Raw genomic sequence first — 13,237 nt, 5'->3', positions numbered from 1 at the left:
ATCAGTGCTTCATGCAAACCTCTCAGATGCTCTCAGAGAAAAAGCTTTTCTTTCAGACTAAGTTGCGGTTGACGTAGAACACTAGCAGGAGTGAAAGATTTTCTGGGCATCGGGGCAGCCCGTTCTCCTTGGATTTGTGTGCAGAATGCATTTTATCCAAACTGGAAAATAGATCCCAGCTCTGTTCTATTCATCATTCTTACTTCATCAGGCCAGAAGATTCTGTGAAAAGTAGCCTGTGGACCTTGAAGACAGCGCATGTGAACCAGACGAGAGGTGATAGAGAAGTTGAGGGAGAGAAGAAAGAGCATGAGGCTGAAACCAGAAAGTATTTCTCCACGTGATCATGGAAGATTGCAGGAGCCACTTGGTACTATCAAACCAGCCCAACTTGGCACTGGTGCCACCTTGGGTCTGGGAGCCATGTTGCATATCGTGCATTTTAAGGAGCCAGCTGGCCACACCCAGCCATATGCCCCCAAACACAAACCAAGGCCCTTTTCTCTGGCAAACAAAACTCAGCTGCCCTGCTTCTGGATGGCAGATTGCAGGAGCCACTTTGCACCATCAAACCAGCCCGACTTGGCACTGGTGCCACCATGGGTCTGGTCACCATCCTGCCTATTGTAGCTTTTCAGGAGCCAGCCGGTCACTCTCAGCCATAGGCCCCCAAACACAACCCACGGCCCTTTTCTCTGGCAAACAAAACTCAACTGCACCGCTTCTGGATGGCAGATTGCAGGAGCTACTTAGTACTATCAAATCAGCCCGACTTGGCACAGGTGCCACCTTGGATCTGGGAACCATCCTGTGTATCGTGGATTTTCAGGGGCCAGCCAGCCACTCTCAGCCATATGCCCCCAAAAACAAACCACGGACCTTTTCTCTGGCAAACAAAACTCAACTGCCCCTCTTCTGGATGGCAAATTTTAGGACGCACTTTGTACTACGAAAACCGCCCAACTTGGCACTGGTGCCACCTTGTGTCAGGGAACCATCCTGCATATCGAGCTTTTTAAGGAGCCAGCCGGCCACGCCCAGCCATATACCCCCAAAAACAAACCACGGACCATTTCTCATGGAAACAAAAATCCGCTGCCCCGCGTCTGGATGGCAGATTGCAGGAGCCACTTTGCACCATCAAACCAGCCCGACTTGGCACTGGTGCCACCTTGGGTCTGGGAACAATCCTGCGTATCGTACATATTCAGGAACCAGCCGAACACTCCCAGCCACAGGCCCCCAAACACAAACAACGGCCCATTTCCCTGGCAAACAAAACTCAGCTGCCCCGCTTCTGGATGGCAGTTTGCAGGAGCCACTTGGGACTATCAAACCAGCCCGACTTGGCACTGGTGCCACCTTGGGTCTGGGAACCATCCTGCGTATGGTGGATTCTAAGGAGCCAGCCGGCCACTCCCAGCCACAGGCCCCCAACAAAAACCACGGCCCTTTTTTCTGGCAAACAAAACTTAGCTGCCTCACTTCTGGATGGCAGATTGCAGGAGCCACTTGGTGTAATCAAACCAGCCCGACTTGGCACTGGTGCCACCTTGGGTCTGGGAACCATCCTGCGTATCGTGGATTCTAAGGAGCCAGCCGGCCACTCCCAGCCACAGGCCCCCAAACAAAATCAACGGCGCTGTTCCCTGGAAAACAAAACACGCCTGCCAACTTTTTGATGGAGTTTGCAGGAGCCACTTGGTACTATCAAACCAGCCCGACTTGGCACTGGTGCCACCTTGGGTCTGGGAAACATCCTGCGTATCGTGGATTCTTAGGAGCCAGCCGGCCACTCCTAGCCACAGGCCCCCAGACAAAAACCTAGGCCTATTTCTCTGGCAAACAAAAGTAAGCTGCCCCGCTTCTGGATGGCAGATTGCAGGAGACACTTGGTACTATCAAACCAGCCCAACTTGGCACTGGTGCCACCTCTGGTCTGGGAACCATGCTGTGTATCGTGGATATTCAGGGGCCAGCCGGCCACTCTCAGCCATATGTCCCCAAACAGAAACCTCGGCCCTGTTCTCTGGCAAACAAAACTCAACTGCCCCTCTTCTGGATGGCAAATTGCAGGATGAACTTGATACTAAAACCGCAGGCCGACTTGGTAGTGGTGACACCTTGGACCTGGGAACCATCATGCGTATCGAGCATTTTAAGGAGCCAGCCGGCCACTCCCAGCAATATGCCCCCAAAAACAATCCACGGAATTTTTCTCTGGCAAACAAAAATCAGCTGCCCCGCTTCTGGATGGCAGATTGCAGGAGCCACTTTGCACCATCAAACCAGCCCGACTTGGCACTGGTGCCACCTTGCATCTGGGAACCATGCTGCCTAGCGTGGATTTTCAGGAGCCAGCCGGCCACTCTCAGCCATAGGCCCCCAAACAAAACCCACGGCCCGTTTCCCTGGCAAACAAAATTAAGCTGCCCCGCTTCTGGATGGCAGATTGCAGGACGCACTTGGTAGTATCAAACCAGCCCGACTTGGCACTGGTGCCACCTTGGGTCTGGGAACCATCCTGCGTATTGTGGGTTCAAAGGAGCCAGCCGGCCACTCCCAGCCACAGGCCCCCAAATACAAACAACGGCGCTTTTCCCTGGAAAACAAAACTCGCCTGACAACTTTTTGATGGCAGATTGCAGGAGCCACTTGGAACTATCAAACCAGCCCAACTTGGCACTGGTGCCACCATGGGTCTGGTCACCATCCTGCCTATCGTAGCTTTTCAGGAGCCAGCCGGTCACTCCCAGCCATAGGTCCCCAGTCACAAACCTCGGCCCGTTTCCCTGGCAAACAAAAGTAAGCTGCCCCGCTTCTGGATGGCAGATTGCAGGAGCCACTTGGTACTATCAAACCAGCCCAACTTGGCACTGGTGCCACCTCTGGTCTGGGAACCATGCTGCGTAACACAGATTCTAAGGCGCCAGTCGGCCACTCCCAGCCACAAGCCCCCAAACACAAACAACGGCGCTATTCTCTGGCAAACAAAACTCCACTGCCCCTCTTCTGGATGGCAAATTGCAGGACGCACTTGGTACTATAAAAACAGCCCGACTTGGCACTGGTGCCACCTTGGGTCTGGGAACCATCCTGCGTATCGATCTTTTTAATGAGACAGCCGGCCACTCCCAGCCATATGCCCCCAAACACAACCCACGGCCCTTTTCTCTGGCAAACAAAACTCAACTGCACCGCTTCTGGATGGCAGATTGCAGGAGCCACTTGGTACTATCAAACCAGCCCGACTTGGCACTGGTGCCACCTTGGGTCTGGGAACCATCCTGCGTATGGTGGATTCTAAGGAGCCAGCCGGCCACTCCCAGCCACAGGCCCCCAACAAAAACCACGGCCCTTTTTTCTGGCAAACAAAACTTAGCTGCCTCACTTCTGGATGGCAGATTGCAGGAGCCACTTGGTGTAATCAAACCAGCCCGACTTGGCACTGGTGCCACCTTGGGTCTGGGAACCATCCTGCGTATCGTGGATTCTAAGGAGCCAGCCGGCCACTCCCAGCCACAGGCCCCCAAACAAAATCAACGGCGCTGTTCCCTGGAAAACAAAACACGCCTGCCAACTTTTTGATGGAGTTTGCAGGAGCCACTTGGTACTATCAAACCAGCCCGACTTGGCACTGGTGCCACCTTGGGTCTGGGAAACATCCTGCGTATCGTGGATTCTTAGGAGCCAGCCGGCCACTCCTAGCCTCAGGCCCCCAGACAAAAACCTAGGCCTATTTCTCTGGCAAACAAAAGTAAGCTGCCCCGCTTCTGGATGGCAGATTGCAGGAGACACTTGGTACTATCAAACCAGCCCAACTTGGCACTGGTGCCACCTCTGGTCTGGGAACCATGCTGTGTATCGTGGATATTCAGGGGCCAGCCGGCCACTCTCAGCCATATGTCCCCAAACAGAAACCTCGGCCCTGTTCTCTGGCAAACAAAACTCAACTGCCCCTCTTCTGGATGGCAAATTGCAGGATGAACTTGATACTAAAACCGCAGGCCGACTTGGTAGTGGTGACACCTTGGACCTGGGAACCATCATGCGTATCGAGCATTTTAAGGAGCCAGCCGGCCACTCCCAGCAATATGCCCCCAAAAACAATCCACGGAATTTTTCTCTGGCAAACAAAAATCAGCTGCCCCGCTTCTGGATGGCAGATTGCAGGAGCCACTTTGCACCATCAAACCAGCCCGACTTGGCACTGGTGCCACCTTGCATCTGGGAACCATGCTGCCTAGCGTGGATTTTCAGGAGCCAGCCGGCCACTCTCAGCCATAGGCCCCCAAACAAAACCCACGGCCCGTTTCCCTGGCAAACAAAATTAAGCTGCCCCGCTTCTGGATGGCAGATTGCAGGACGCACTTGGTAGTATCAAACCAGCCCGACTTGGCACTGGTGCCACCTTGGGTCTGGGAACCATCCTGCGTATTGTGGGTTCAAAGGAGCCAGCCGGCCACTCCCAGCCACAGGCCCCCAAATACAAACAACGGCGCTTTTCCCTGGAAAACAAAACTCGCCTGACAACTTTTTGATGGCAGATTGCAGGAGCCACTTGGAACTATCAAACCAGCCCAACTTGGCACTGGTGCCACCATGGGTCTGGTCACCATCCTGCCTATCATAGCTTTTCAGGAGCCAGCCGGTCACTCCCAGCCATAGGTCCCCAGTCACAAACCTCGGCCCGTTTCCCTGGCAAACAAAAGTAAGCTGCCCCGCTTCTGGATGGCAGATTGCAGGAGCCACTTGGTACTATCAAACCAGCCCAACTTGGCACTGGTGCCACCTCTGGTCTGGGAACCATGCTGCGTAACACAGATTCTAAGGCGCCAGTCGGCCACTCCCAGCCACAAGCTCCCAAACACAAACAACGGCGCTATTCTCTGGCAAACAAAACTCCACTGCCCCTCTTCTGGATGGCAAATTGCAGGACGCACTTGGTACTATAAAAACAGCCCGACTTGGCACTGGTGCCACCTTGGGTCTGGGAACCATCCTGCGTATCGATCTTTTTAATGAGACAGCCGGCCACTCCCAGCCATATGCCCCCAAACACAACCCACGGCCCTTTTCTCTGGCAAACAAAACTCAACTGCACCGCTTCTGGATGGCAGATTGCAGGAGCCACTTGGTACTATCAAACCAGCCCGACTTGGCACTGGTGCCACCTTGGGTCTGGGAACCATCCTGCGTATGGTGGATTCTAAGGAGCCAGCCGGCCACTCCCAGCCACAGGCCCCCAACAAAAACCACGGCCCTTTTTTCTGGCAAACAAAACTTAGCTGCCTCACTTCTGGATGGCAGATTGCAGGAGCCACTTGGTGTAATCAAACCAGCCCGACTTGGCACTGGTGCCACCTTGGGTCTGGGAACCATCCTGCGTATCGTGGATTCTAAGGAGCCAGCCGGCCACTCCCAGCCACAGGTCCCCAAACAAAATCAACGGCGCTGTTCCCTGGAAAACAAAACACGTCTGCCAACATTTTGATGGAGTTTGCAGGAGCCACTTGGTACTATCAAACCAGCCCGACTTGGCACTGGTGCCACCTTGGGTCTGGGAAACATCCTGCGTATCGTGGATTCTAAGGAGCCAGCCGGCCACTCCCAGCCACAGGCCCCCAGACAAAAACCTAGGCCTATTTCTCTGGCAAACAAAAGTAAGCTGCCCCGCTTCTGGATGGCAGATTGCAGGAGACACTTGGGACTATCAAACCAGCCCAACTTGGCACTGGTGCCACCTTGGATCTGGGAACCATGCTGTGTATCGTGGATATTCAGGGGCCACCCGGCCACTCTCAGCCATATGTCCCCAAACAGAAACCTCGGCCCGTTTCTCTGGCAAACAAAACTCAACTGCCCCTCTTCTGGATGGCTAATTGCAGGATGAACTTGATACTAAAACCGCAGGCCGACTTGGTAGTGGTGACACCTTGGGCCTGGGAACCATCATGCGTATCGAGCATTTTAAGGAGCCAGCCGGCCACTCCCAGCAATATGCCCCCAAAAACAATCCACGGAATTTTTCTCTGGCAAACAAAAATCAGCTACCCCGCTTCTGGATGGCAGATTGCAGGAGCCACTTTGCACCATCAAACCAGCCCGACTTGGCACTGGTGCCACCTTGCATCTGGGAACCATGCTGCCTAGCGTGGATTTTCAGGAGCCAGCCGGCCACTCTCAGCCATAGGCCCCCATACAAAACCCACGGCCCGTTTCCCTGGCAAACAAAATTAAGCTGCCCCGCTTCTGGATGGCAGATTGCAGGACGCACTTGGTAGTATCAAACCAGCCCGACTTGGCACTGGTGCCACCTCGGGTTTGGGAACCATGCTGCGTATCATGGATTTTCAGGAGCCAGCCGTCCACTGCCAGCCACAGGCCCCGAAACACAAACAACAGCCTTTTTCTCTGGCAAACAAAATTCAGCTGCCCCGCTTCTGGATGGCAGATTGCAGGAACCACTTGGTACTAACAAACCAGCCCGACTTGGCACTGGTGCCACCTTGGGTCTGGGAACCATCCTGCGTATCGTGGATTCTAAGGAGCCAGCTGGCCACTCCCAGCCACAGGCCCCAAAACACACACAACGGTGCTTTTCCCTGGAAAACAAAACTCGCCTGCCAAACATTTGATCGCAGATTGCAGGAGCCACTTGGTACTATCAAACCAGCCCAACTTGGCACTGGTGCCACCATGGGTCTGGTCACCATCCTGCCTATCGTAGCTTTTCAGGTGCCAGCCAGCCACCCCCAGCCAGAGGCCCCTAGACAAATATTTCGGCCCGTTTCCCTGGCAAACAAAAGTAAGCTACCCCGCTTCTGGATGGCAGATTGCAGGAGCCACTTTGCACCATCAAACCAGCCCAACTTGGCACTGGTGCCACCTCTGGTCTGGGAACCATCCTGCGTATCGTGGGTTCTAAGGAGCCAGCTGGCCACTCCCAGCCACAGGCCCCCAAACACAAACAACGGCGCTTTTCCCGGGAAAACAAAACTCGCCGGCCAGCTTTTTGATGGCAGATTGCCGGAGCCACTTGGTACTATCAAACCAGCCCAACTTGGCACTGGTGCCACCATGGGTCTGGTCACCATCCTGCCTATCGTAGCTTTTCAGGAGCCAGCCGGTCACTCCCAGCCATAGGCCCCCAAACACAAACCTCGGCCCGTTTCCCTGGCAAACAAAAGTAAGCTGCCCCGCTTCTGCATGGCAGATTGCAGGAGCTATTTAGTCCTATCAAACCAGCCCGACTTGGCACTGGTGCCACCTCTGGTCTGGGAACCATCCTGCCTATCGTGGATTTTCAGGGGCCAGCCGGCCACTCTCAGCCATATGCCCCCAAAAACAAACCACGGCCCTTTTCTCTGGCAAACAAAACTCAACTGCCCCTCTTCTGGATGGCAAATTTTAGGACGCACTTTGTACTACGAAAACCGCCCGACGTGGCACTGGTGCCACCTTGTGTCAGGGAACCATCCTGCATATCGAGCTTTTTAAGGAGCCAGCCGGCCACGCCCAGCCATATACCCCCAAAAACAAACCACGGACCATTTCTCATGGAAACAAAAATCCGCTGCCCCGCGTCTGGATGGCAGATTGCAGGAGCCACTTTGCACCATCAAACCAGCCCGACTTGGCACTGGTGCCACCTTGGGTCTGGGAACAATCCTGCATATCGTGGATTCTAAGGAGCCAGCCGGCCACTCCCAGCCACAGGCCCCCAAACACAAACAACGGCGCTTTTCCCTGGAAAACAAAACTCGCCTGCCAGCTTTTTGATGGCAGATTGCAGGAGCCACTTGGTACTATCAAATCATCCCAACTTGGCACTGGTGCCACTATGGGTCTGGGAACCATCCTGCCTATTGTAGCATTTCAGGAGCCAGCCGGTCACTCCCAGCCATAGTCCCCCAGACACAAACCTCGGACCGTTTCCCTGGCAAACAAAATTAAGCTGCCCCGATTCTGGATGGCAGATTGCAGGAGCCACTTGGTAGTGTCAAACCAGCCCGACTTGGCACTGGTGCCACCTTGGGTCTGGGAACCATCCTGCGTATCGTGGATTCTAAGCAGCCACCCGGCCACTCTGAGCCACAGGCGCCCAAACACAAACAACGGCGCTTTTCCCTGGAAAACAAAACTCGCCTGCCAACATTTTGATGGCAGATTGCAGGAGCCACTTGGTGCTATCAAACCAGCCCAACTTGGCACTGGTGCCACCATGGGTCTGGTCACCATCCTGCCTATCGTAGCTTTTCAGGAGCCAGCCGGTCACTCCCAGCCATAGACCCCCAGACACAAACCTCGGCCCGTTTCCCTGGAAAACAAAAGTAAGCTGCCCCGATTCTGGATGGCAGATTGCAGGAGCCACTTGGTACTATCAAATCAGCCCAACTTGGCACTGGTGCCACCATGGGTCTGGTCACCATCCTGCCTATCGTAGCTTTTCAGGAGCCAGCCGGTCACTCCCTGCCATAGGCCCCCAGACACAAACCTCGGCCCGTTTCCCTGGCAAACAAAAGTAAACTGCCCCGCTTTTGGATGGCAGATTGCAGGATGCATTTGGTACTATCAAACCTGCCCGACTTGGCCCTCGTGCCACCTTGGCTCTGGGAACCATGCTGCGTAACGTAGATTCTACGAGGACAGGCGGCCACTCCCAGCCACAGGCCTCTAAACAAAAACAACGGCGCTTTTCCCTGGAAAACAAAACTCACCTGCCAAATTTTTGATGGCAGATTGCAGGAGCCACTTGGTACTATCAAACCAGCCCAACTTGGTACTGGTGCCACCATGGGTCTGGTCACCATCCTGCCTATCGTAGCTTTTCAGGAGCCAGCCGGTCACTCCCAGCCATAGGCCCCCAGACAAATATCTCGGCCTGTTTCCCTGGCAAACAAAAGTAAGCTGCCCCGCTTCTGGATGGCAGATTACAGCAGCCACATGGTACTATCAAACCAGGCCAACATGGCACTGGTGCCACCTTGGCTCTGGGAACCATCCTGCCTATCGTGGATTTTCAGGCGCCAGCCGGCCACTCTCAGCCATATGCCCCCAAACACAAACCACGGCCCTTTTCTCTGGTAAACAAAACTCAACTGCCCCTCTTCTGGATGGCAAATTGCAGGACGCACTTGGTACTACGAAAACAGCCCGACTTGGCAGTGATGCCACCTTGGGTCAGGGAACAATCCTGCGTATCGATCTTTTTAAGGAGCCAGCCGGCCACGTCCAGCCATATACCCCCCAAAAAAAACCACGGAACTTTTCTCCAGCAAACAAAAATCCGCTGCCCCGCGTCTGAATGGCAGATTTCAGGAGCTATTTAGTATTATCAAACCAGCCCGACTTGGCACTGGTGCCAACATGAGTCTGGTAACCATCCTGCCTATCGTAGCTTTTCAGTAGCCAGCCGGTCACTCCCAGCCATAGGCCCCCAGACACAAACCTCGGCCCGTTTCCCTGGGAAACAAAAGTAAGCTGACCCGCTTCTGGATGGCAGATTGCAGGAGCCACTTGGTACTATCAAACCAGCCCAACTTGGCACTGGTGCCACCTTGGCTCTGGGAACCATCCTGCGTATCCTGGGTTCAAAGGAGGCAGCCGGCCACTCCCAGCCACAGGCCTCTAAACAAGAACAACGGCGCTTTTCCCTGGAAAACAAAAGTCGCCTGACAACTTTTTGATGGCAGATTGCAGGAGCCACTTGGTACTATCAAACCAGCCCAACTTGGCACTGGTGCCACCATGGGTCTGGTCACCATCCTGCCTATCGTAGCTTTTCAGGAGCCAGCCGCTCACTCCCAGCCATAGGCCCCCAGACAAATATCTCGGCCCGTTTCCCTGGCAAACAAAAGTAAGCAGCCCCGCTTCTGGATGGCAGATTGCAGGAGCCACATGGTACTATCAAACCAGGCCAACATGGCACTGGTGCCACCTCTGGTCTGGGAACCATCCTGCGTATCGTGGATTCTAAGGAGCCAGCTGGCCACTCCCAGCCACAGGCCCCCAAACACAAACAACGGTGCTTTTCCCTGGAAAACAAAACTCACCTGCCAACTTTTTGATGGCAGATTGCAGGAGCCACTTGGTACTATCAAACCAGCCCAACTTGGCACTGGTGCCACCATGGGTCTGGTCACCATCCTGCCTATCGTAGCTTTTCAGGAGCCAGCCGGTCACTCCCAGCCATAGGCCCCCAGACACAAAGCTCTACCCGTTTCCCTGGCAAACAAAAGTAAGCTACCCCGCTTCTGGATGGCAGATTGCAGGAGTCACTTTGCACCATCAAACCAGCCCGACTTGGCAATGGTGCCACCTCTGGTCTGGGACCCATCCTGCGTATCGTGGATTCTAAGGAGACAGCTGGCCACTCCCAGCCACAGGCCCCCAAACACAAACAACGGCGCTTTTCCCTGGAAAACAAAACTCGCTTGCAACTTTTTGATGGCAGATTGCAGGAGCCACTTGGTACTATCAAACCACCCCAACTTGGCAACAAGTGGTTCCTGCAATCTGACATCCAGAAGCGGAGCAGCTTACTTTTGTTTGCCAGGGAAATGGACCGTTGTTTGTGTTTGGAGGCGTATGGCTGGGAGTGGCCGACTGGCTCCTTAAAATCCACGATAGGCAGGATGGTTCCCAGACCCAAGGTGGCACCAGTGCCAAGTCGGGCTGGTTTGATAGTACAAAGTGGCTCCTGCAATCTGCCATCCAGAAGCGGGGCAGCTTACTTTTGTTTGCCAGGGAAACGGGCCGGGCTTTCTGTCTCGGGGCCTATGGCAGGGAGTGACCGCCTGGCTCCTGAAAAGCTACGATAGGCAGGATGGTGACCAGACCCATGGTGGCACCAGTGCCAAGTTGGGCTGGTTTGATAGTACCAAGTGGCTCCTGCAATCTGCCATCAAAAAGTTGGCAGGCGAGTTTTGTTTTCCAGGGAAAAGCGCCATTGTGTGTGTTTGGGGACCTGTGGTTGGGAGTGCCCGGCTGGCTCCTTAGAAACCACGATACGCAGCATGGTTACCAGACAAGAGGTGCCACCAGTGCCAAGTTGTGCTGGTTTGATACTACCAAGTGGTTCCTGCAATCTGCCATCCAGAAGCGGGGCAGCTTACTTTTGTTTGCCACGGAAACGGGCCGTTGTTTGTGTTTGGGGGCCTGTGGCTGGGAGTGGCCGACTGGCTCCTTAGAATCCACGATACGCAGGATGGGTCCCAGACCAGAGGTGGCACCAGTGCCAAGTCGGGCTGGTTTGATAGTACCAAGTGGCTCCTGCAATCTGCCATCCAGAAGCGGGGCAGCTTACTTTTGTTTGCCAGAGAAACGGGCCGAGGTTTGTGACTGGGGACCTATGGCTGGGAGTGACCGGCTGGCTCCTGAAAAGTTACGATAGGCAGGATTGTGACCAGACCCATGGTGGCACCAGTGCCAAGTTGGGCTGGTTTGATAGTACCAAGTGGCTCCTGTAATCTGCCATCAAATAGTTGGTAGGCGAGTTTTGTTTTCCAGGGAAAAGCGCAGATGTTTGTGTTTGGGGGCCTGTGGTAGGGAGTGGCCGGCTGGCTAATTAGAATCCACGATACGCAGGATGGTTCCCAGACCAGAGGTGGCACCAGTGCCAAGACGGGCTAGTGTGATGGTGCAACGTGGCTCCTGCAATCTGCCATCCAGAAGCGGGGTAGCTTACTTTTGTTTGCCAGGGAAACGGGCCGAGCTTTTTGTCTGGGGGCCTATGGCGGGGAGTGACCGGCTGGCTCCTGAAAAGATAAGATAGGCAGGATGGTGACCAGACCCATGGTGGCACCAGTGCCAAGTTGGGCTGATTTGATAAAACCAAGTGGCTCCTGCAATCTGCCATCAAAAAGTTGGCAGGAAAGTTTTGTTTTCCAGGGAAAAGCGCCGTTGTTTGTGTTTGGGGGCCTGTGGCTGGGAGTGGCCGGCTGGCTCCTTAGAATCCACGATAGGCAGCATGGTATCCAGACCCAAGGTGGCACCAGTGCCAAGATTTGCTGGTTTGATAGTACCAAGTGGTTCCTGCAATCTGCCATCCAGAAGCAGGGCAGCTTACTTTTGTTTGCCAGGGAAACGGGCCGAGGTTTTTGTCTGGGGGCCTATGGCTGGGAGTGACCGGCTGGCTCCTGAAAAGCTACGATAGGCAGGATGGTGACCAGACCCATGGTGGCACCAGTCCCAAGTTGGGCTGATTTGATAGTACCAAGTGGCTCCTGCAATCTGCCGTCAAAATTTGGCAGGCGAGTTTTTATTTTCCAGGGAAAAGCGCCGTTGTTTGTGTTTGGGGGCCTGTGGCTGGGAGTGGCCGGCTGGCTGCTTAGAATCCACGATACGCAGGATGGTTCCCAGACCCAAGGTGGCACCAGTGCCAAGTTTTGCTGGTTTGATAGTACCAAGTGGTTCCTGCAATCTGCCATCCAGAAGCAGGGCAGCTTACTTTTGTTTGCCAGGGAAACGGGCCGAGGTTTTTGTCTGGGGGCCTATGGCTGGGAGTGACCGGCTGGCTCCTGAAAAGCTACGATAGGCAGGATGGTGACCAGACCGATGGTGGCACCAGTGCCAAGTCGGGCTGGTTTGATAATACTAAATAGCTCCTGCAATCTGCCATCCAGACGCGGGGCAGCGGATTTTTGCTTGCTGGAGAAAAGTTCCGTGGGTTTTTTTTTGGGGTATATGGCTGGACGTTGCCGGCTGACTCCTTAAAAACATCGATACGCAGGATGGTTCCCTGACCCAAGGTGGCATCACTGCCAAGTCGGGCTGTTTTCGTAGTACCAAGTGGCTCCTGCAATTTGCCATCCAGAAGAGGGGCAGTTGAGTTTTGTTTACCAGAGAAAAGGGCCGTGGTTTGTGTTTTGGGGCATATGGCTGAGAGTGGCCGGCTGGCGCCTGAAAATCCACGATAGGCAGGATGGTTCCCAGAGCCAAGGTGGCACCAGTGCCATGTTGGCCTGGTTTGATAGTACCATGTGGCTCCTGCAATCTGCCATCCAGAAGCGGGGCAGCTTACTTTTGTTTGCCAGGGAAACGGGCCGAGGTATTTGTCTGGGGGCCTATGGCTGGGAGTGACCGGCTGGCTCCTGAAAAGCTACGATAGGCAGGATGGTGACCAGACCCATGGTGGCACCAGTGCCAAGTTGGGCTGGTTTGATAGTACCAAGTGGCTCCTGCAATCTGCCATCAAAAAGTTGGCAGGCGAGTTTTGTTTTCCAGGGTAACGCGC

The sequence above is a fragment of the Melospiza melodia genome, chromosome 6, assembly GCF_035770615.1.
Source record: "Melospiza melodia melodia isolate bMelMel2 chromosome 6, bMelMel2.pri, whole genome shotgun sequence".
Taxonomy (NCBI): Eukaryota; Metazoa; Chordata; class Aves; order Passeriformes; family Passerellidae; genus Melospiza; species Melospiza melodia.
This window is presented reverse-complemented; position numbering follows the sequence as displayed.